Here is a 22,107-nt window from a genome sequence, read left to right as displayed (position 1 = left end):
CCTGAAGGAGCGCATTACGTCACTGTCATCACAGCCAGCACCCATTACATCTACAAGAAATTTGACAACGACTGCAACTTGTTCTTTGCCACTCACCAGTGCACAAGGGAACACCCTTGCTGGGATGATGCCAGGCACAATTATGGAGCGTGATGTTGTCACACAGCATCACTGTCACCCCTCTATGAACCCCTGGAAGACTGGAAGGAGGTCCTTCTGCTGGCCTGCAAATAGACTTTTCCCATGAATAGAGACACGGCCCTGCTGTGCGCGGCAACGAGACAGCTGCATTGGACGTTTCTGTGAGCCCTCACGTAGGTCAGTGTGCCTTTAGTGAACATCACTACACTCGTGTGATAGTTGTGAACCTACTGCATGTGTGACGAAAACACGGTTTTCTCAAAAAGATCAGACTCAATCCTACTTCGTGGTTTTTGTAAGTATTAGTATTGAGAGGCACCCACATGCCTTGCTCATACTGTAGCATCAAGCAGTCAGGCCTGCAAGATGAGTGGTCTGCCAAGCGAGTGGATTTATTCTTATTTATCGAGTAACATCAATGACTGATTATGAGCTCTAGTACCCACAATTAAGCCACAAATTATTCTCCTGTTTGAATATTACGCAACGGAAACGGATAACGCACATCTGACTATAAGTAATTTACACAACTCAGATTGTTCACTACGCTCTGGCAATACCACATTTTCTTTCTTACGCAACGGCTTTGACCAACACGTGGCCATCGCACTGAATATGAATGGCGCACACATTATAAATTCTAGATATCATGACTACACACTATTCGAAGAACAAGGCCACCAATCTTTTTCTTTTCACTATCTTTTTTATCCCGATAAATTCTATTATGATTCAAAGATAACCTAAACACACCATTACATTTTATACAATTACACATGAGAAACTCCGCCCAGTGGGCATGGCTATACATTGGTGATTCTCTATCTTATGGTCTCGTAATTATCTAACGCTACAGTGCACTTTCTGGGTAGGATGGTGGATCTTTTGCTATATCTCACACTTCGACTCTCACACCCATCATCACGAAAATTTCCTCCAGACTGAGGGGTGCAAAAAGGAACATGCATAACCCACTGCCTCTGAACCTATCTTGCTACTCTCCCATGCAAACCACACATAATTAAATTACGTGAAATACATCACACTGGCAACATAGAATCAATCACAAAGAATAGTCACAACGGTAGAATCAGATCACTTTCAGCTTTCCCACTTCAATTAGTATTCATCCCAGTTTCACACGACATTGCCCCACTTCGTAACTTTTCTTTCCTACTACGAACTCTGGAGGATATATGCACGTCTTCCTGTGCAATGCAAGCCAAGTGGCGTTGCTGGATAGACGGCTGATTCACCTTGCTTCTCTCTCAGAGTATTAGAGTTTGAATCTAGCGTCACACGGAAACATAACACGCAAAGTAATATTAAGATCATATTCATCACACACGCGAGTCCTCAACTGATGCCTTGGACGAGTACTTCTCTTTATCCTTTGTCTCATACACAGATTGAGACTCACACAGTACTCACCACGTGGAAGTGCTCGTCTCTAATTTCAAGTCCTGCACACGCCATTTTTTAAGTATTTCCAACTTATAGTATACAAGCCAGTAATTCAGCTTAACTTAAGTACTCAGAAGTATTTCAACTTAGTACTAGCACTCGCAAGTATTTCAACTTATTGCTACATGTGGTTTCATTGTGACCGTTGATGACTTCCGAAGATTACTACGATCCCCTTAATATTACCTGCCTGACATTTAATTCTCCCCCCAAAAATTCCTGAAATAAAGAAATAATTATTCCAAACTACTCTTAAGTATTTCACACGCATACCATTGTCTCCACTCATTTGTCTTTACGGAGCACACCTAAGACAGGTCTTACCAACACAAGATCCAGCGCCCGAATGCTGAAACATGGCCGTTCTTCAGGTCATCTCGCGCCTCCGCTGAGGTGGGGGAGCACCATACAACTGTATTGGTCAGCCACATTTCAGACGCTAAAAGCTAAGGTAAATTTCATCTCTTTGGTTCCACCAAAGGTGACCAAAGGACCGTCTCAAAGATGATCATATATTGCATATTCACTATCTGCAGTTATCAGACGACCATACATTCATTCATTTCACAGATTTCACCAAACTGGATGTAGGGATTTATTTTGTGGGAGTGCACATGTGATCAATTAAATAAATAAATTGTCCATCTTTCCTACACTGGTATTCGGCGTATTAAGTGAAATTGAGATATTATTACAAAAAATATGTTGTTCTGACAAGAATAACGAAGAATGTAGTACCTATTTTCAATGTCGGGCGGTACTGTACCCTTTCACCACCGGCTACCCATGCAGAAAAAAATGGCACGGCACTATCCTTGCAATGCGAGGGTAGTTCCGAAATTTTTTTGAAGAAAACTGTATTCTAACAAACGTAGCAAGTCATCATAATAACCAGGAGGAGATCTTAGCCCCTGGTGACCTCAAATAGACGACCAAATACTGTTACTTTACCAAATTATTGACACATTTATTGCATTATTGTACTCTCCACAATCTGGAGTATCGTACACATACAAACTTACATCAATCCAAATGACAAATAAAACATTACTTCATACAAATAAAAATAATAATGACATAAAAAGTTGCTTATTTACCGGGATCTCCGTAATTTTTTAGAAGTAATCCAAACTTCACTAATTCTATAACAAATAAAAAAAATACTAATTGTACTCATGAAATTTTAAGTAGCTCACCGTCCAAACACTGAGCAAGTAATCTGGCATTCATAAATTGCAGCAATGTCTAAATACAAAACAAAATCAACAAAAGAAAAATAATTGTGTACACTAGTTACATGTGGAATGTCAGGCTCCATACCATTACTCTAAAATGTACGTCAAACCTACAGAGAAATTAAACTCAGAAAAAGAACAATGAAATATACCACAAATTACATACTGGTTACGTAATGTAGTCCATCTAAGACATCATGTCATACCTCATTAACTATCATCACTTAACCAATTGCCACCACTACTCGACTGTGAGTTTAAACTTATCCTTGTCCAGCAGTATAAATACCTGCTGCTGAGCTAGTCAGTCCATCAACTTTGATCAATACACACAGTAAATAGTTAGCAATAAGTGCTTGAATCCACCAGTAACTCTCGTATTTTACTCTATTGCTCATTTCTCTGTTGTTACATATTTAGACGACAAGAACTTGCGTTTCGACTAGCCTCCGTTACACTTCAATGTGAAGTATCACCACTGTGATAATGCAAATAAGTGGCTTCAGTCAACACACCACCAAGAGTATTACTGTCCACGACATCAAAATACATCAGTTAACTCCGATATTTGTTGTACAGTGCAAACTCTTGTCCCCTGTGACAACCCTACTGACCAACGCAACAAGAGCCGCTACATTAGTATTATGACACTGGCTAATAATTAAAGCATCCTTGTACCAAATATTCTAATAAACATGCTATGTCAACTTGATAACCCAGAACAAAAAAAAAAAATAAAAAAAACACAACTATTCTAAATACATATGTTAATGAAATACAATTATACTTGCTGTCCCGTCAGGAACAAAACATATAAAAAAATTTACACAAATACAAGTACATTATTCCCTATCTTGCGAGTCACACGGAATCATTTCATTCTGTGATTTTCTTGGGGTCAAGAAGTTGCTGACAGTTTTCCCAGAAATACTGTCTCGGTGTCAAAGCTCTCCCATGGCTACCCAGACGAAAGTCTTTAGGTCACTCAAATCGGCGTTTTGAACACGCACTGAATAGTTAACTGCCTCTCACATTAAACACAAATGTCATAGTCACTCTCAGATTACCATCCACAAGAATCTGGTCGTCCAGAAATGGCCCTACAACTACTATTACCCATGGTCCTACCCTTTCAGTTCATGGTGTAATTAAGTCTTCCGTTCCAACAAACAGCACTTATTTCTGCACCAATTAAAGAAAAGTCTCCTACTACAAATGCAAATGTCAATATCCCACTTTAGTTTCTTGCGTTCAGGCAATAATTAGTCACCAAACGACAACTGTCCTCTTTAAGTATACCAAGCATCACACATGCATTTTACAAAGCACACTTAACAAGTCATTCCCAAAAGTTTATGGATCCCACCGTTCAGCGTCAAGACAAAACAAAACGATCGTCCTGTCTGCTAAAGACAAAATCTTTTCCACCACTCACAATGTGGAAACACCAGTCCTTCACTTTCCAACTTATTGAGACATACGAACAGTCATCTTGTTTTCACGGCTCCACAGTCCAGTACTAGTTAATGGTTGCTGTTAAAAAATCCCCGCCAGACTCTGCTGCTCGTCGTTCATTCTACCGTCGAGCCACCGCCGCGTGAGCTGTTGAGCAGAAAAACCACCCGCTGTTGCCACCGCGGGAGACTGTCTCCAGTCGTAAGGGTGGCGCAGCTTATGAATGGCCAGTGGTAGGTACGTGTCGCCCCAGGCCATTGACCTGTTGTAGTGGGCGCGTGGAGTGTACCCCGATCGACAGTGGAGTGGGGAGCGCAGTGGCCCTGTCGCCTCCCGCATTCTTATGCAGGTACTAGTGCATTCTGCGTGAGCACCTCAGCGCTACGACACCCAATCAGTCAGACCCTTCCGTGCATCTCGCAACATTACAGACAAAAGGATATTCTTACAGTATTTAAATACTCATTGATTACATGTATGATCTATTAGATACGTTGGTAATAAAAGAATCTTTGTTCTAAAAATCATAAAATCATACACCCTAGTTTTCTACACATACAACATCGACATTTACCCCTTTTCTATATACAGCCCACACTTGTGCTATTGATTGTACCTGTCGTACCTCATACAAATCATGAAAGTGTTAAAAAAAGGAATAAGAAACAATCTATACAGCTCAACATTTATCCCTTTTGTGTATACAGCCCACACTTATGCTATTCATTGTACCTGTCGTACCTCATACAAAACATGAAAGAGTTAAAAAAAAAGGAATAAGAAACAATCTGTACAGCTGATAATTACACATCGCACACTATCAAATAGTAGACTACTTTAACATCCTATCACAGTGAACATATTAGAAACTGTTGATTCTTGAACTACAATATACAATGCACCTTTGTGCTTGTGACAGACTGAAATTAATACCCCTTGAAAGTGTCCCAACAAAAAAATAAGAAACAATCTATACAGCTCACAATTACCTACCACATAATATTAAATAGTAAACTACTTTAACATCCTTACACAATAAACATTTTAGAATCTGATGATTCTAAATCTACAACATACAATGCATCTTTGTGCTTGTAACAGACAGAAATAAGTATCTCTTTACATATTTTACCTTTTATTACGTATGACAACATGTCTAGGGCATGTATGTACCATCCACATGACGTCATATCCCAACCTACCATCGAGTATCATCCAAATCAAACAATAAAGCACAATAATGTTTTACTTATGGATCGGTAGCATCCCCTTTACAGGGGTGTGTGCATTGATACACTACTCTACGACTCTCTCTCAACTGACACCACATTTTCCTTCTCATTCAACCCATTAACACACCAGACCTAGGAATTGGAGCTCAGCTGCGAAATATTTTGCTATGGAGAACTGAGGCTACTCTCTAATACTGTCCTTCTACTCAGCTTTGTTTACTGTTTTAATTTAATTTGCAAATAAATTACACAGATTTTCAAATAAGTGAAGGAAAAGCAATGAGAGTGTATGCTTCGTTTTCCACACTGTGATGTAATGGATAATAAAAATAATGTTCTCAAACAAGACCAACACTTGTGATTTGATGTATAATAAATGGAGACGTTATAGTTCTTGCTATCTTGTTGATTCCACGAAATAATTGTTCAATAAACTTACAGCTACCATGTGCATCAGCGTGAATAATAAATTGTAAATGAGAAAATCGCTGTTTATAGGGCCTCTAAATGGGTGTTTGGATTTTTAAGTGTTGGCTACACTACAGTCTAAGGGCCAACCAACGCTTTTGTCGCATTAATGCTAAGAAAACTAGTCACAAAGTTCAACAAATGCAGTCAGGATTTTGCGGTAAAAAATTATGTTCACTACCCACAGCATTTTAAATGTCAACAAAATTGAATTTATATCAATATGCTGTACCACTATCAAAAGTTAATAACGATTTAACATTGAATTAATTAAGGGCTGAAATAAAATGGAAGAGTAGCTCACATTTGTGTAAACTTCTGTAAAATTATAGAAAATAATTAGACTTTCTTTAGCGCAGATTTAAAGTTCCACAACTGTGAACTAACTACATTCCGAGTGCAACTCATTTGCAGAAATAAGTGCAGTTAAGTTCGCCTACACGTAATATTCAACGTCCACAAGTTGAAAATATTTCAGAGTGTCCTCTAGGGACACACATGATATCACAAGTCCTCTAGCTAACACTGAGATAAAATCTCAACACACTTAAAACTTGACCTACTGCTACCCATATGAGCTGTGTGTTGCAGATCTCAAACCCGACTGCCACATGAATACTAACCAAAGAGTCATGTGCCAAGATGGTTGCCGCTGTTTAAGCCCTTGTCTTGACGTGAGAAAACCACAAACACTTCCAACTTCCACAGCATACTTAAAAATTATAAATTTAATGTTATATACGTGTATCATGTATGAATTTCCCCGTAAATTTCTTCGATTTTTTAGTGCTGTTCTTAATTTTCCTCTAATTTAAATAGTTTTTTGATAGATAATGTTTTTATCTGCGCAAACACTAATTTACGTTGTTCTGTTACTAATAAATATATAAGTAACGACAACTAAGTACATTCGGTTCTAGGACCGTGCGACTGCTACGGTCGCAGGTTCGAATCCTGCCTCGGGCATTGATGTGTGTGATGTCCTTAGGTTAGTTAGGTTTAAGTAGTTCTAAGTTCTAGGGGACTGATGACCACAGATGTTAAGTCACATAGTGGTCAGAGCCATTTGAACCATTTTTTGAACTAAGTACATTTATATATCCCTAGCTATGTCTGCTTCGTAAACCTGCCGCTACTATTAGGGTTTCATTCATTATTTATGTAAACATTCGTAGTTTTACACGCAGAATGCACATTCAGGCCTATAATTCAAAATATGTAATATTTATTAAATATCTACTATAATATTCAGATAGTGCACAATGAGATCTATCCGTTAGCACTTTGTTTGTGTTTGTGAAAATCTCTTAAGACTTTGTCGAATATAAATTTTTAAAGCGCATTTTATTACTTAGAAGCAGCACTTCGTATCGACGATGCGTTTTTACCCAAGCACTCGTCTTACTTTTGTCCTTGTAAGCAAATTACTAGCTTGTCTGTAACTAGTTGGGTTCACGATGTTTGAGACATTGTTTTATTTGATATTTATTCTGGTCAGTCAATCTGGCCATTGCAGCTATCCCCCCCCCCCCCCCCCCCCCCAATGACACACTTCAACAGCCGGGTTTTCCGACCACGCGATCAGAGCATGTATTTACCAGAGCATGTATTTACCTGACCTGTGGTCTTCGTAATTCTCACACTCAGAGTGTCCACCAGTCACTCTGTAGTTTGACCAATGTGTTTTGATGACGTGGCTGCATAACTCCCCCTTATTGTGGCTTGCGACAGGCAAAGCCTGGGCCTCCAAAACTGATGTTTGCTTGGCGTGTTTAGGCAAGGAATATTGACTGCCACTCTTAAAGAACGCGCAAAATTCTAAAACAAGTAATATCGAAAGAAAACTGAAATCTGAATCGGTTCTTATAATATTGTCTTAGAATTAGAATAACTAAAATCGTAAACCCTAAGCTAACGTCTCTTTCTGCTCTACCTGCCTAGGTGGCCGAGCATGTTAAAGCGCTGCTGCCAAAACGAATCCGCGACAGGTTAACGACGAGGTTCGGTGTATCGACCAGCCTGGATGTGGCTTTTAGAGGTTTTTCCACATTGAGCTAGGTGAATACTAGGCCGGTACCCAAGTCCCGCCTCAGTTACACGATACACAAACATTTACAGAGCTTTCGCACACTATCACATGAGCAACACTACAGGCAGACTATTGGCGTACACACATTATATCCCAGCGGGCAACGGGGTGGCGACAGTGAGGGCATACTGCCATCCCTTAAATTAACCATGCCCAATCCCGACCCTGCTCAGAAGTGGGACAAACTCCCCCAAAAAAAGAAGAGAGAAGAAGAATGTCTCTTTCTACTCTTGTCCATGCTCTCTTTGAACAGATAAAATAGAAAAGCACACCCATCTGACGAGGAAGAAATTTTAAAGTAGCGGAAAAGGACGAGTTGTTGAGTGACCTAGTGCTGTCTCCTGTTGCCGCCACTATGAGTGAATTATTTTACATTGTTTTCCGATACCTCACTGCACAGTCTCCAGGCCATCTGTGTGTTCGCATCAGTAGGTAGTTTAATTTACTTGGATGTGTTAATGATTTCGGTACTGCTAAGAAGGAAAAACTCACTTAAAGCACACACATACAAAGAAATTCACACTCTCCTTGGAAATGCTTCTCGTGTATTATTTCTTTGATTTCAGACTGTATCGTCCACAGTTGCATCTTAACAATTTGTTGGCTTATTGATATCATAACTTTTGCAACTCAGAACTGCCATGTGAATAACGTCAGATGAAGTTCGCCATTTATAGCGATATAACTTTTGAGTGGTATGGCTATGGCGACATTGACCCACATTGACCCTCAACCGGCTGTTGAAGGTCATCACGAGCCCATCATAATCCTCCTCCCCCCCCCCCCCCCACCCACCCATAACGACACAAACCATGCCTCCCTTATCTAGGATGTCGTCATCACCACATACAGGTCATGACCGACTTAGTACAAAATATCATTCAAAACCCAAGAACACACACCTCATTGCTTGGAACTGTGGTAGCCATTAAAAAGAAGCAGTAAGTTATGTCCCAGTATTTCACTGGCTGACAGCCAATAATAGCCCAGTATTTTACTGGCTATTAAAATGAAACAGCTAATTACAGTGTAGCTGCCATGTTAACAAATTTCTGAATTTTTTGTGGCATATTCGAAAATAGCTAACAGTACAATATTACACTTGATACTTCTCTCTGTAGGGCAAAACCAGCAGCAGTCAGCAGTGGATGGAGCAGTAGCAGCAGTGGCTGGCAGGGGGCACATATTATCAAAAGTCATCTCTGCAGTTGGGTCATGAAGCCATACACTCCACCGCTTAGTTGATAAGGTGTCTTTCTCAGAGATGTTAGCTGTCTATAATTCTGGGCCTCACTCTCTCTCGCGTTCTCTCTCTCTTTCGATCTTCCAGTTAGTAGCTGTACAGAAGTCCATAATATATTTGTCACACGTGAGTGTGTGTGTGTGTGTGTGTGTGTGTGTGTGTGTGTGTGTGTGTGCATACAAAAAAAGGAAAGCTTCTGTAAAAATGGTTGTGTTTTCATAAAAACATATACACAATTGCTGGATAACTTTCCCAGAGAGAGACAATGTGTAAGGAGTACAATTTTTGTCCAAAACATTTTTAATAAAATTTGAAAGACAGATACATATGTGCTGAATGACGCCAGTTTACGCAGTTCAGCTTCAAACGCTTACGTAACTTTTTTTTAACATAGCATCAATTCAAGTGAAGGTTACGTAATTTTTTTGAACATAGTGTAGTACTGACAAGTATTTTTGAATATGGCACCATTTTGTGCAATTCAAGTAAAGTTTACTTATCTGTTGGAAATATTGTAGTACTTATAATTTCTTAATGTGACACCATTTTATGCAGTTCGTGTGAAGCTTACGTAATCTTTTTGGAAATACTATATTTTTGGTAATAAGTTTTTTGAACAAGGTGGAGCCATTTTTATGCAGGTCAGTTGAAGCTTACATTTTTTTATTCTATGTGCGCAGATGTGAGGTAATAGGTACAAAATTTGAAATAAGCTAGTTTATTAAATAATACAGAGGTGGAAATACTACATTTTCACATATTTTTTGGACATAATGCAAAATAAATTCAGATATTTTTGACATGGCCGCTCCATTTCGATTGACTCTTGCATTTTAATGGCTAGAGCAGTACTGGGCTGTGATTGTTTGTAAGGTTTAAATGGCTAGTGAAATACTGGGATGTGACTGGCTGTTTCATTTTAATGGCCATCACCGTTCCAAAAATTGAGGTGGGGCATTTTGGACTGTGAATGACGTCATTGATATCGTTCTACGAAGTGAGATGGTGATTCTTGCTTGTGAATGACGTCATTGATGATAGGGACATGGGTTGTAATGTGATGACGAGAGGTCAGAGATAAGCGGGAGGGGTGGCGTGGCTTGTGACTTCGTGGGAAGGCACAGGGCGGCCACGTGGTGACCTCCAGCAGACGGTTGAAGGTCAAAGTGGGCTAACGTCACCGTAACTATAGCACTCTTTTGGAAATAAAACAGAAATGCATCTGGCATCAATGCAAATCGAAATCCTTGTTCACTCAAGTAATAAAGTACCGAATAATTTGAGGAGGAGTTCACAAAGAAGTGATCCCCGTTTTCAGCAGGTAAAGGAAGAGTAAACAAAGTGTAAGGCAAATATCACACATGAAAACATATTCTCCACTACAAACTGATATATCAAGGAAAGTAATAATAACTATTCACAGATATTACTTGGTGCAGACGAACGTCTGAAAACTTTCGAATCTTTAGTTTCTATTCACCCTAAGACAATGGTAAAATCATAGCGAGAGGCACACTACTGGCCATTAAAATTGCTACACCAATAAGAAATGCAGATGATAAACGGGTATTCATTGGAAAAGTATATTATGCTAGAACTGACATGTGATTACATTTTCACGCAATTTGGGTGCATAGATCCTGAGAAATCAGTACCCAGAACAACCACCTAGGGCCGTAATAACGGCCTTGATACGCCTGGGCATTGGGTCAAACAGAGCTCTGATGGCCTGTACAAGTACAGCTGCCCATGCAGCTTCAACACGATACCACAGTTCATCAAGAGTAGTGACTGGCGTCTTGTGACGGGCCAGTTACTCGGCCACCATTGACCAGACGTTTTCAATTGGTGAGAGATCTGCAGAATGTGCTGGCCAGGGCAGCAGTCGAACGTTCTCTGTAACCAGGAAGGCCCGTACAGGACCTGCAATATGCGGTAGTGCATTATCCTGCTGAAATGTAGGGTTTCGCAGGGATCGAATGAAGGGTAGAGCCACGGGTCGTAACACATCTGAAATGTAACGTCCACTGTTCAAAGTGCCGTCAATGCGAACAAGAGGTGACCGAGACGTGTAACCAATGGCACCCCATACCATCACGCTGGGTGATATGCCAGTATGGCGATGACGAATACACGCTTCCAATGTGCATTCACCGCAATGTCGCCAAACACGGGTGCGACCATTATGATGCTGTAAACAGAACCTGGATTCATCCGAAAAAAATAACGGTTTGCCATTCGTGCACCCAGGTTCGTCGTTGAGTACACCATCGCTGAAACTCCTGTCCGTGACGCAGCGTCAAGGGTAACCGCAGCCATGGTCTCCGAGCTGATGGTCCATGTTGCTGCAAACGTCGTCGAACTGTTCGTGCAGATGGTTGTTGTCTTGCAAACGTCCCCATCTGTTGACACAGGGATCTAGACGTGGCTGCACGATCCGTTACAGCCATGTGGATGAGATGCCTGTCATCTCGACTTCTAGTGATACGAGGCCGTTGGGATCCAGCACGGCGTTTCGTATTACCCTCCTGAACCCACCGAGTCCATATTCTGCTAACAGTCATTGGATCTCGACCAACGCGAGCAGCAATGTCGCGATACGGTAAACCGCAATCGCGATAGGCGACCTTTATCTAAGTGGGAAACGTGGTGGTATGCATTTCTCCTCCTTACACGATTCATCACAACAACGTTTCCCCAGGCAACGCCGGTCAACTGCTGTTTGTGCATGAGAAATCGGTTGGAAACTTTCCTCATGTCAGCACGTTGCAGGTGTCGCCACCGGTGCCAACCTTGTGTGAATGCTCTGAGAAGGTAATCATATGCATATAACAGCATCTTTTTCCTGTCGGTTAAATTTCGCGTCTGTAGCACGTCATCTTCATGGTGTAGCAATTTTAATGGCCAGTAGTGTAGTTACGTCTCAAAAGTGTGTCACTAGTGTCCGTAGATATGAGACCCATTGCTAGCACAGTGTAGATTTCGTTCAAGATCAGACTTGAAATGACAGCAGCCTTGAGCAGGCTGAACGACAGCAACCGCAGGGAACTAGTTGCGGCTGAGCACAGGCAGTTGGTACTTAACGGAATTTTATTGAGTTGTCTGCAGGCGGCATTAGTAGCTTATCCGAGCGGGCTGCAGGATGTTTTTGGCACGGGCGTGTCCGCCACACCCTACAAGGCCACGCCTGCGTGGCTGTCTCTTATGTAAACCTCAGATGACCCACGGTGTTTTGCTTCTTTATGCGACCTATCCATTCGAGCGGCTACATATTACATACAGGCCTCGGCTAAGGGCTTTACACAAACACGTTCCCTTTTTACCATATGAGCCCTTTGCCAGCATCTGATTGTTCCACCCAGTCTTCCCAGAAACTTACGACGCTGATCTGTAGTTGTGAGGGTGAATTTCTATTCTTCACATAGATATACTGACGGGAAAAAAATCACAGCACCAAAAAATTACTAATCTGGACTAGTGAAATTTCGGGAATACATTTGTATAGGTAAATGATCCCCCCCATGAACCATGGACCTTACCGTTGGTGGGGAGGCTTGCGTGCCTCAGCGATACAGATAGTCGTACCGTAGGTGCAACCTCAACGGAGGGGTATCTGTTGAGGGGCCAGAAAAACATGTGGATCCTGAAGAGGGGCAGCATCTTTTTCAGTAGTTGCAGGGGCATCAGTCTGGATGATTGACTGATCTGGCCTTGTAACAATAACCAAAACGGCCTTGCTGTGCTGGTACTGCGAACGGTTGAAAGCAAGGGGAAACTACAGCCGTAATTTTTCCCGAGGGCATGCAGCTTTACTGTATGGTTAATGATGATGGCGTCCTCTTGGGTAAAATATTCCAGAGGTAAAATAGTCCCCCATTCGGATCTCCGGGCGAGGACTACTCAGGAGGACGTCGTTATCAGGAGAAAGAAAACTGGCGTTCTACGGATCGGAGCGTGGAATGTCAGATCCCTTAATCGGGCAGGTAGGTTAGAAAATTTAAAAAGGGAAATGGATACGTTAAAGTTAGATATAGTGGGAATTAGTGAAGTTCGGTGGCAGGAGGAATAAGACTTTTGGTCAGGCGAATACAGGGTTATAGATACAAAGTCAAATAGGGGTAATGCAGGAGTAGGTTTAATAATGAATAAAAAAATAGGAGTGCGGGTAAGCTACTATAAACAAAATAGTGAACGCATTATTGTGGCCAAGATAGACACGAAGCCCACGCCCACCACAGTAGTACAAGTTTATATGCCAACTAGCTCTGCAGATGACGAAGAAATTGAAGAAATGTATGATGAAATAAAAGAAATTATTCAGATAGTGAAGGGAGACGAAAATTTAATAGTCATGGGTGACTGGAATTCAGTAGTAGGAAAGGGGAGAGAAGGAAACGTAGTAGGTGAATGTGGATTGGGGGTAAGAAATGAAAGAGGAAGCCGTCTGGTAGAATTTTGCACAGAGCACAACTTCATCATAGCTAACACTTGGTTCAAGAATCATAAAAGGAGGCTGTGTACATGGAAGAACCCTGGAGATACTAAAAGGTTTCAGATAGATTATATAATGGTAAGACAGAGATTTAGGAACCAGGTTTTAAATTGTAAGACATTTCCAGGGGCAGATGTGGACTCTGACCACAATCTATTGGTTATGAACTGTAGATTAAAACTGAAGAAACCTGGATAAACTGAAAGAACCAGAGGTTGTACGGAGTTTCAAGGAGAGCATAAGGGAACAATTGACAGGAATGTGGGAAAGAAATACAGTAGATGAAGAATGGGTAGCTTTGAGGGATGAAGTAGTGAAGGCAGCAGAGGGTAAAGTAGATAAAAAGACGAGGGCTAGTAGAAATCCTTGGGTAACAGAAGAAATATTGAATTTAATTGATGAAAGGAGAAAATATAAAAATGCAGTAAATGAAGCAGGCAAAAAGGAATACAAACGTCTCAAAAATGAGATCGACAGGAAGTGCAAAATGGCTAAGCAGGGATGGCTAGAAGACAAATGAAAGGATGTGGAGGCTCATCTCACTAGGGGTAAGATAAATACTGCCTACAGGAAAATTAAAGAGACCTTTGGAGAAAAGAGAACCACTTGTATGAATATCAAAACCTCAGATGGAAACCCAGTTCTAAGCAAAGAAGGGAAAGCAGAAAGGTGGAAGAAGTCTATAGGGGGTCTATACAAGGGCGATGTACTTGAGGACAATATTATGGAAATGGAAGAGGACGTAGATGAAGATGAAATGGGAGATATGATACTGCGTGAAGAGTTTGAGAGAGCACTGAAAGACCTGACTCGAAACAAGGCCCCTGGAGTAGATAACATCCTATTAGAACTACTGACGGCCTTGGGAGAGCCAGTCCTGACAAAACTCTTCCATCGGGTGAGCAAGATCTATGAGACAGGCGAAATACCCTCAGACTTCAAGAAGAATATAATAATTCCAATCCCAAAGAAAGCAGGTGTTGACAGATGTGAAAATTACCGAACTATCAGTTTAATAAGTCACGGCTGCAAAATACTAGCGCGAATTCTTTACAGACGAATGGAAAAACTAGTAGAAGCCGGCCTCGGGGAAGATCAGTTTGGATTCCGTAGAAATATTGGAACACGTGAGGCAATACTGACCCTACAACTTATCTTAGAAGCTAGATTAAGGAAAGGCAAACCTACGTTTCTAGCATTTGTAGACTTAGAGAAAGCTTTTAACAATGTTGATTGGAATACTCTCTTTCAAATTCTGAAGGTGGTAGGGGTAAAATACAGGGAGCGAAGGGCTATTAACAATTTGTATAGAAACCAAATGGTAGTTATAAGAGTTGAGGGGCATGAAAGGGAAGCAGTGGTTGGGAAGGGAGTGAGACAGGGTTGTAGCCTATCCCCGATGTTATTCAATCTGTATATTGAGCAAGCAGTGAAGGAAACAAAAGAAAAGTTCGGAGTAGGTACTAAAATCTATGGAGAAGAAATAATAACTTTGAGATTCGCCGATGACATTGTAATTCTGTCAGAGACAGCAAAGGACTTGGAAGAGTAGCTAAACGGAATGGACAGTGTCTTGAAAGGAGGGTATAAGATGAACATCAACAAAAGCAAAACGATCATAATGGAATGTAGTCGAATTAAGTCGGGTGATGCTGAGGGAATTAGATTAGGAAATGAGACACTTAAAGTAGTAAATGAGTTTTGCTATTTGGGGAGCAAAATAACTGATGATGGTCGAAGTAGAGAGGATATAAAATGTAGACTGGCAATGGCAAGGAAAGCGTTTCTGAAGAAAAGAAATTTGTTAACATCGAGTATAGATTTAAATGTCAGGAAGTCGTTTCTGAAACTATTTGTATGGAGTGTAGCCATGTATGGAAGTGAAACATGGACGATATATCGTTCAAACAAGAAGAGAATAAAAGCTTTTGAAATGTGGTGCTACAGAAGAATGCTGAAGATTAGATGGGTAGATCAGATAACTAATGAGGCGGTATTGAAAATAATTGGGGAGAAGAGGAGTTTGTGGCACAAGTTGACTAGAAGAAGGGATCGATTGGTAGGACATGTTCTGAGGCATCAAGGGATCACCAATTTAGTATTGGAGGGCAGCGTGGAGGGTAAAAATCATAGAGGGAGACCAAGAGATGAACACACCAAGCAGATTCAGAAGGATGTAGGTTGCAGTAGGTACTGGGAGATAAAGAAGCTTGCACAGGATAGAGCAGCATGGAGAGCTGCATCAAACCAGTCTCAGGACTGAAGACCACAACAACAACAACAGGTAAGTGATTAACATTGCAAGATCCAAAGGTTAATGCAAGTGCGAGATAAATCATCGCAAATATGAAATGCTAGTATGAGTACATTAATAGCCAGTGTAACTGCCAGAATGTTCGAATGGAAAAATTCAAATGTGCGGCCACTACAAAAAGAATTAGGCCTAATGCTGTTTGTAGGTGACGCCTGAGTTGTCATCCGATGAGGTCCCATATGTGTTCGATTGGAGATAGCAGCTGGTTATCGAGCAGGCCGAGGCAACTTGTCGACACTCTGTAGAGCATGTTGGATTACAACAGCGGTATGTAGGCGAGCGTTATCCTGATGGGAAACACACCCTGGAATGCTATTCGTGAATGGCAGCACACCAGGTCGAATCACCTGATTGACATACAAATTTGCTGTCAGGGTGTTTGGAATAAACGCGGGTGCCGCTGCTGTCATGCGAAATCACAGCCTAGACTATGATTCGAGGTGTAGGTCCAGTGTGTCCAGCAAGCAGAGAGGTCTATTACAGAGCCTGAGATTACATCCATCTAACCAACACAAGGCCATGACTGGTGCCGAGGCAGAGCCAGTTTTGATCAGAAAATACACTACTGGCCATTAAAATTGCTACACCAAGAAGATATGCAGATGATAAACGGGTATTCATTGGACAAATATATTATACTAGAACTGACATGTGATTACTTTTTCACGCAATTTGGGTGCACAGATCCTGAGAAATCAGTACCCAGAACAACCACCTCTGGCCGCAATAACGGCCTTGATACGCCTGGGCATTGGGTCAAACAGAGCTCTGATGGCCTGTACAAGTACAGCTGCCCATGCAGCTTCAACACGATACCACAGTTCATCAAGAGTAGTGACTGGCGTACTGTGACGAGCCAGTTGCTCGGCTACCATTGACCAGACGTTTTCAATTGGTGAGAGATCTGCAGAATGTGCTGGCCAGGGCAGCTGTCGAACATTTTCTGTATCCAGAAAGGCCCCCACAGGACCTGCAACATGCGGTGGTGCATTATCATGCTGAAATGTAGGGTTTCTCAGGTATCGAATGAAGGGTAGAGCCACGGGTCGTAACACATCTGAAATGTAACGTCCACTGTTCAAAGTGCCGCCAATGCGAACAAGAGGTGACCGAGACGTGTAACCAATGGCACCCCATACCATCACGCCAGGTGGTACGCCAGTATGGCGATGACGAATACACGCTTCCAATGTGCGTTTACCGCGATGTCGCCAAACACGGATGCGACCATCGTGATGCTGTAAACAGAACCTGGATTCATCCGAAAAAATGACGTTTTGCCATTCGTGCACCCAGGTTCGTCGTTGAGTACACCATCGCAGGCGCACCTGTCTGTGATGCAGCGTCAAGGGTAACCGCAGCCATGGTCTCCGAACAGATAGTCCATGCTGCTGCAAATGTCGTCGAGCTGTTCGTGGAGATGGTTGTTGTCTTGCAAACGTCCCCATCTGTTAACTCAGGGATCTAGACGTGGCTGCACGATCCATTACAGCCATGTGGATAAGATGCCTGTCATCTCGACTGCTAGTGATACAAGGCCGTTGGGATCCAGCACGGTGTTCCGTATTACCCTCGTGAACCGACGGATTCCATATTCTGCTAACAGTCATTGGATCTCGACCAACGCGAGCAGCAATGTCGCCATACGGTAAACCGCAATCGCGATAGGCTACAATTCGACCTTTATCAAAGTCGGAAACGTGATGGTACGCATTTCTCCTTCTTATGCTACACGAGGCATCCCAACAACGTTTCACCAGGCAACGCCGGTCAACTGCTGTCTGTGTATGAGAAATCGGTTCGAAACTTTCCTCATGTCAGCACGTTGTAGGTGTCACCACCGGCGCTAACCTTGTGTGAATGCTCTGAAAAGCTAATCATTTGCATATCACAGCATCTTCTTCCTGTCGGTTAAATTTCGCGTCTGTAGCACGTCATCTTCGTGGTGTAGCAATTTTAATGGCCAGTAGTGTACAACAAACCTCCACCCTGCTGTGCAATGAGCTCTCGCTTGACAACAATGAAGTGGCAAACGGTGCTGGTTGTCGGTCAGTGGAGTGCACGCTACAGGGCGTCTGGCTCGGAGTGTTCGTTGAAGTAATCGATTAGTAACAGTTCGTTGTGTCACTGTGGTGCCAAACGCTGCTCAAATTGCTGCTGCAGATGCAGTACGATGCGCCAGAGCCATGCGCCGAACACGATAGTCTTCTCTTTCGGTAGCGTCACTTGGCCATCCGGAGCCCGGTCCTCTTGCGACCGTACGTTCTCGTAACCACCGCTGCCAGGAATCATAAACAGTGGCTACATTCCTGCCAAGTCTTTTTGCAGTATTGCAGATGGATAATCCAGCTTCTCTTAGGATTATTACACAACCTCGTTCAAACTCAGTGAGATGTTGATAACGGCGTCTTTGTCGCCTGAAAGGCATTCATGACTAACATCAACTCATCATATCCACTCTCAAAGGTAACTAACGACCCTAATAGTAGCGCTACTAGCGCCACTCTTATGCGACCGGCCTCAAAACTGAACAGACGTCATCTTTCGGATGTAGAAACACGCCTACCAACTTCACTTTATGTCGCACAATTCATTCTTGGTGTTGCGATTTTTTTTCCGTCAGTGTATATCCCAGTGCCCACCGTCGCATACTGATCAAGTAACACTTTACGTCACTAAGCTTTTTCATAATAACAGGAGCAATTTAAAGTTACGATCTGTTGTACCAAACATATTCTTTAATGTGGCTAAAATTATATATTTTTCCTTCTTCATCAATTTTAGACAGCAGTAAGTATATTTAATTATCCACCTATCCGTCGTTATGCAGTCCATTTTAACAAAGTAGGCCGTCTTAGTTAACGTCAGATTGCCGGATCCGTATCTTACCTTGGTCATCACTATGGAGTTTAATCTGTCGATTCGTCTAGACGATGTCCGGTGTTGTATTGTGACGGTGTCTGTGCGTGATTTCGCTACATAACCACAAATGCACGTCATTGTATCCGTATGAGTGTTCATGAGCTCGATGTTGAGCTCCATATCCTTAACTACCACCACTACTGTATCCGTATGACACGTTGTCTACAAAGATAGCTACTCGCCCGCAAAAAAACACCGTTCTACCACTGTGCAATTCAACAAAGTATATTCAGTTTCATTCTTTTATACTTCGTGAGCTATGCTTGAGTGTTGTAACTTACATTCCATTGCAACTGCGTAAACTGATAGCATCCAGACGTTCATTATCACAAGTCGTTTTGCTCATTGCTGTGCGTCGTGACCCCATGAACCAAGCGTCGTCTCCCATACCGGACTGTTACCAGCATCTCTAAGAACCTGCTGATGAGGTAGACCCAAGATATTCTTCATTTAATCAATCTACCTGTTCGCTGCTCTTCTTCTTGGTCTCTTGTCCTTGAGTTTCCCTTCCATGATTACTTCCTTCAGGTTTTCTCTATCTCTTCTCACATAGGGCCAAAGAGCTGGAGAATTTTTTGGTTGATACAAGAAGAAAGACGCGTGGAGATACTGAGTTGATGGATACATTTGTTCTTCCTTCAGTCCATTCTATGCGCAGCATCGTGCACCAGCGCCAAAGCTCAAATGCATCGATGTGCTGTTTGTCTCCGGCTTTAAGGGTCCATATTTCGCAACGATAAAAGAAGACGGAAAACACGAGTATTTCAACAAGCCTGACCATTTAGGGTTCGATATTGCTCTCTTCTGCCAGATCTTGGTGAGCTTCCTCATAGCCACTCATCCTAGCTTCTTACCTCATCTTTACAGCTTCCCAATAGCGGAATTAAAAATGTTCTGAGAAAGAACATTGGAGTGTTTGGATATGGAAGAAAAGTGAGCTGTGCTGAAGTAGGAGTGTTAATAAGCCAGTGTTCTTAAGGATAGGAAATATTGTACGAAGGGGTGTTGGGACCCAAGTTTATGGGAGATATGGAACTGGCAAAGTGATTAGACGAGATCAGCGAGCCTTGTGATGTCGTACAGGATAGAGATGAGAGAAGGTAGTTGCCTGCAGAAAACGAGGTAGAATTCATCGCATTCAGGGCTTTGAAGTGGTGCTTGGGACAAACACAGGTTCATGCAACATTAGCGTAGTCAGAATGGTGAAAAAATGGGCTTGTTTGTGTGGGTGTGAGATGTAGTCCCCGCTTTCGAACGGTTGGCAGTTTTAGTCTGTTCTGGGCCTTCTTTTAGATGGTCGGTAGGTGCGGTTTCCTGTTAGGTTTTGTTCAAGTATATGTTCGTGGTATTTTAGTGTTTTAGTTTTGTGGATTTAACTGCAATGTATATTTAGGTAAACGTGTGGGGGACATAATGCACGTTTCATTTTGCCTACAATTATTGTCAAGGTTTTTGCTTGGTTTGACGAAAGATTCTAAATGCTTTCTCCGAAAACTACTTGTAGATTTAATAATTCGGAGGAGAAATAGTGACAGATAAAATCTAATGGCAACAAATGGACCTGACCTCTTTGATGACATCCATTCTAAAACTGCATCAATACGGCTGTTGTAGCGACAGTTATTATCAAAGTACAAACGGTTACAGAAACGTTTCTTTCACATGATTTAACGATCTGCAGCTGTATGATATATTACTCAAAGTTATTCGCTGAATGTGAATTTCATATCATGAACTGGAGTGAGTATAGATGAATTACCCAGTTACGACATAGGAAAATTTGTGTCGGACAGCGACTCGAACCCGGATTTCCCGCACATCGCGAGTGATGGCCTTAATAGTTTCGGCTATCCGTGCACGCTCTCTGGCCCGATCCAAACTTCCGTAACAGGTGCTCAATTTGTAATGTATTTCGTCAACCTACATCTGTAATACGATAACAAGACGTGCAGAAAACATGAAAACATCTGACACCACATAGATCGACATATCGATAGTCAAATCGAAACCAGCTGTATTTCGACCGCCATCTTGTCCACTGCACTACAGAACTGTTTGTGATCGTGTTTCCAACCTACTGTTATGTTAGTGACAATTTGTGAACAGTGACCAAGAGAGCCACGGAAATGGAAACACCTCAGCGCATCACAACGAGACTGTCACGCCAGAAGAACAAAGTGAGTGACCGTTACAAAAAATTTTCGTGCAAACATCAGACCAACTTCTAAAGTGACATCACCTCTTACTAAGTTTTCTCTTCTTCCACAGGATGACCACAGCATTTACGAAAAGACTATGTAACATCAGTATGACCTTATTGTAAAGTTGTTTTCGTAATGCCATTTAGCCGGAAGATGAGGTATTCCCTCGAAACATGTCGCTAAATAAATAAGTAATACAATAGTTGACAAAGTTTGTGACTGGTAGCGGTAATTTAAAAAAACCTTTAAATGTTCAAATGTTCATATATGTGTGAGATCCTATGGGACTTAACTGCTAAGGTCATCAGTCCCTAAACTTACACATTACCTAACCTAAATTATCCTAAGGCCAAACACACACACACACCCATGCCCGAGGGAGGACTCGAACCTCCGCCGGGACCAGCCGCACAGTCCATGACTGCACCGCCTGAGACCGCTCGGCTAATCCTGCGCGGCAACCTTTAAATATAGTATGGTTTGTCATATAAGTTATTTCTAACATACATAACACAAAAACTTAAAACAAAAGTAAATTACTCGCATATATCATGCAAGGGGAGGCTGGAACTGCCTCTCTTCGTTGGTCTAGCATTACTGACACCTGCGTAGGAAATTTCTCATTACACTTTACATTTCCCTCTGAGAAATGGCAGAAATTTCTTGACGGAGTGTTAGTTTTAAGTTCATATAAACTGAGTAGATCTGATTTGTTCACTTTCTCTTTTAATGTCCCCAGAGATAAAAGTTGTTGAGCGTTAAACTGGGTTAACGAAGCGGCCATATGTTGTTAATGGTAACTATCTTGAAACAAGTTGAAATGGCTCTGAGCACTATGGGACTTCACATCT

This window comes from Schistocerca americana, chromosome X, assembly GCF_021461395.2.
Source record: "Schistocerca americana isolate TAMUIC-IGC-003095 chromosome X, iqSchAmer2.1, whole genome shotgun sequence".
NCBI lineage: Eukaryota > Metazoa > Arthropoda > Insecta > Orthoptera > Acrididae > Schistocerca > Schistocerca americana.
The sequence above is the reverse complement of the archived record's forward strand: the minus strand, read 5'-3'. Positions refer to the sequence as shown.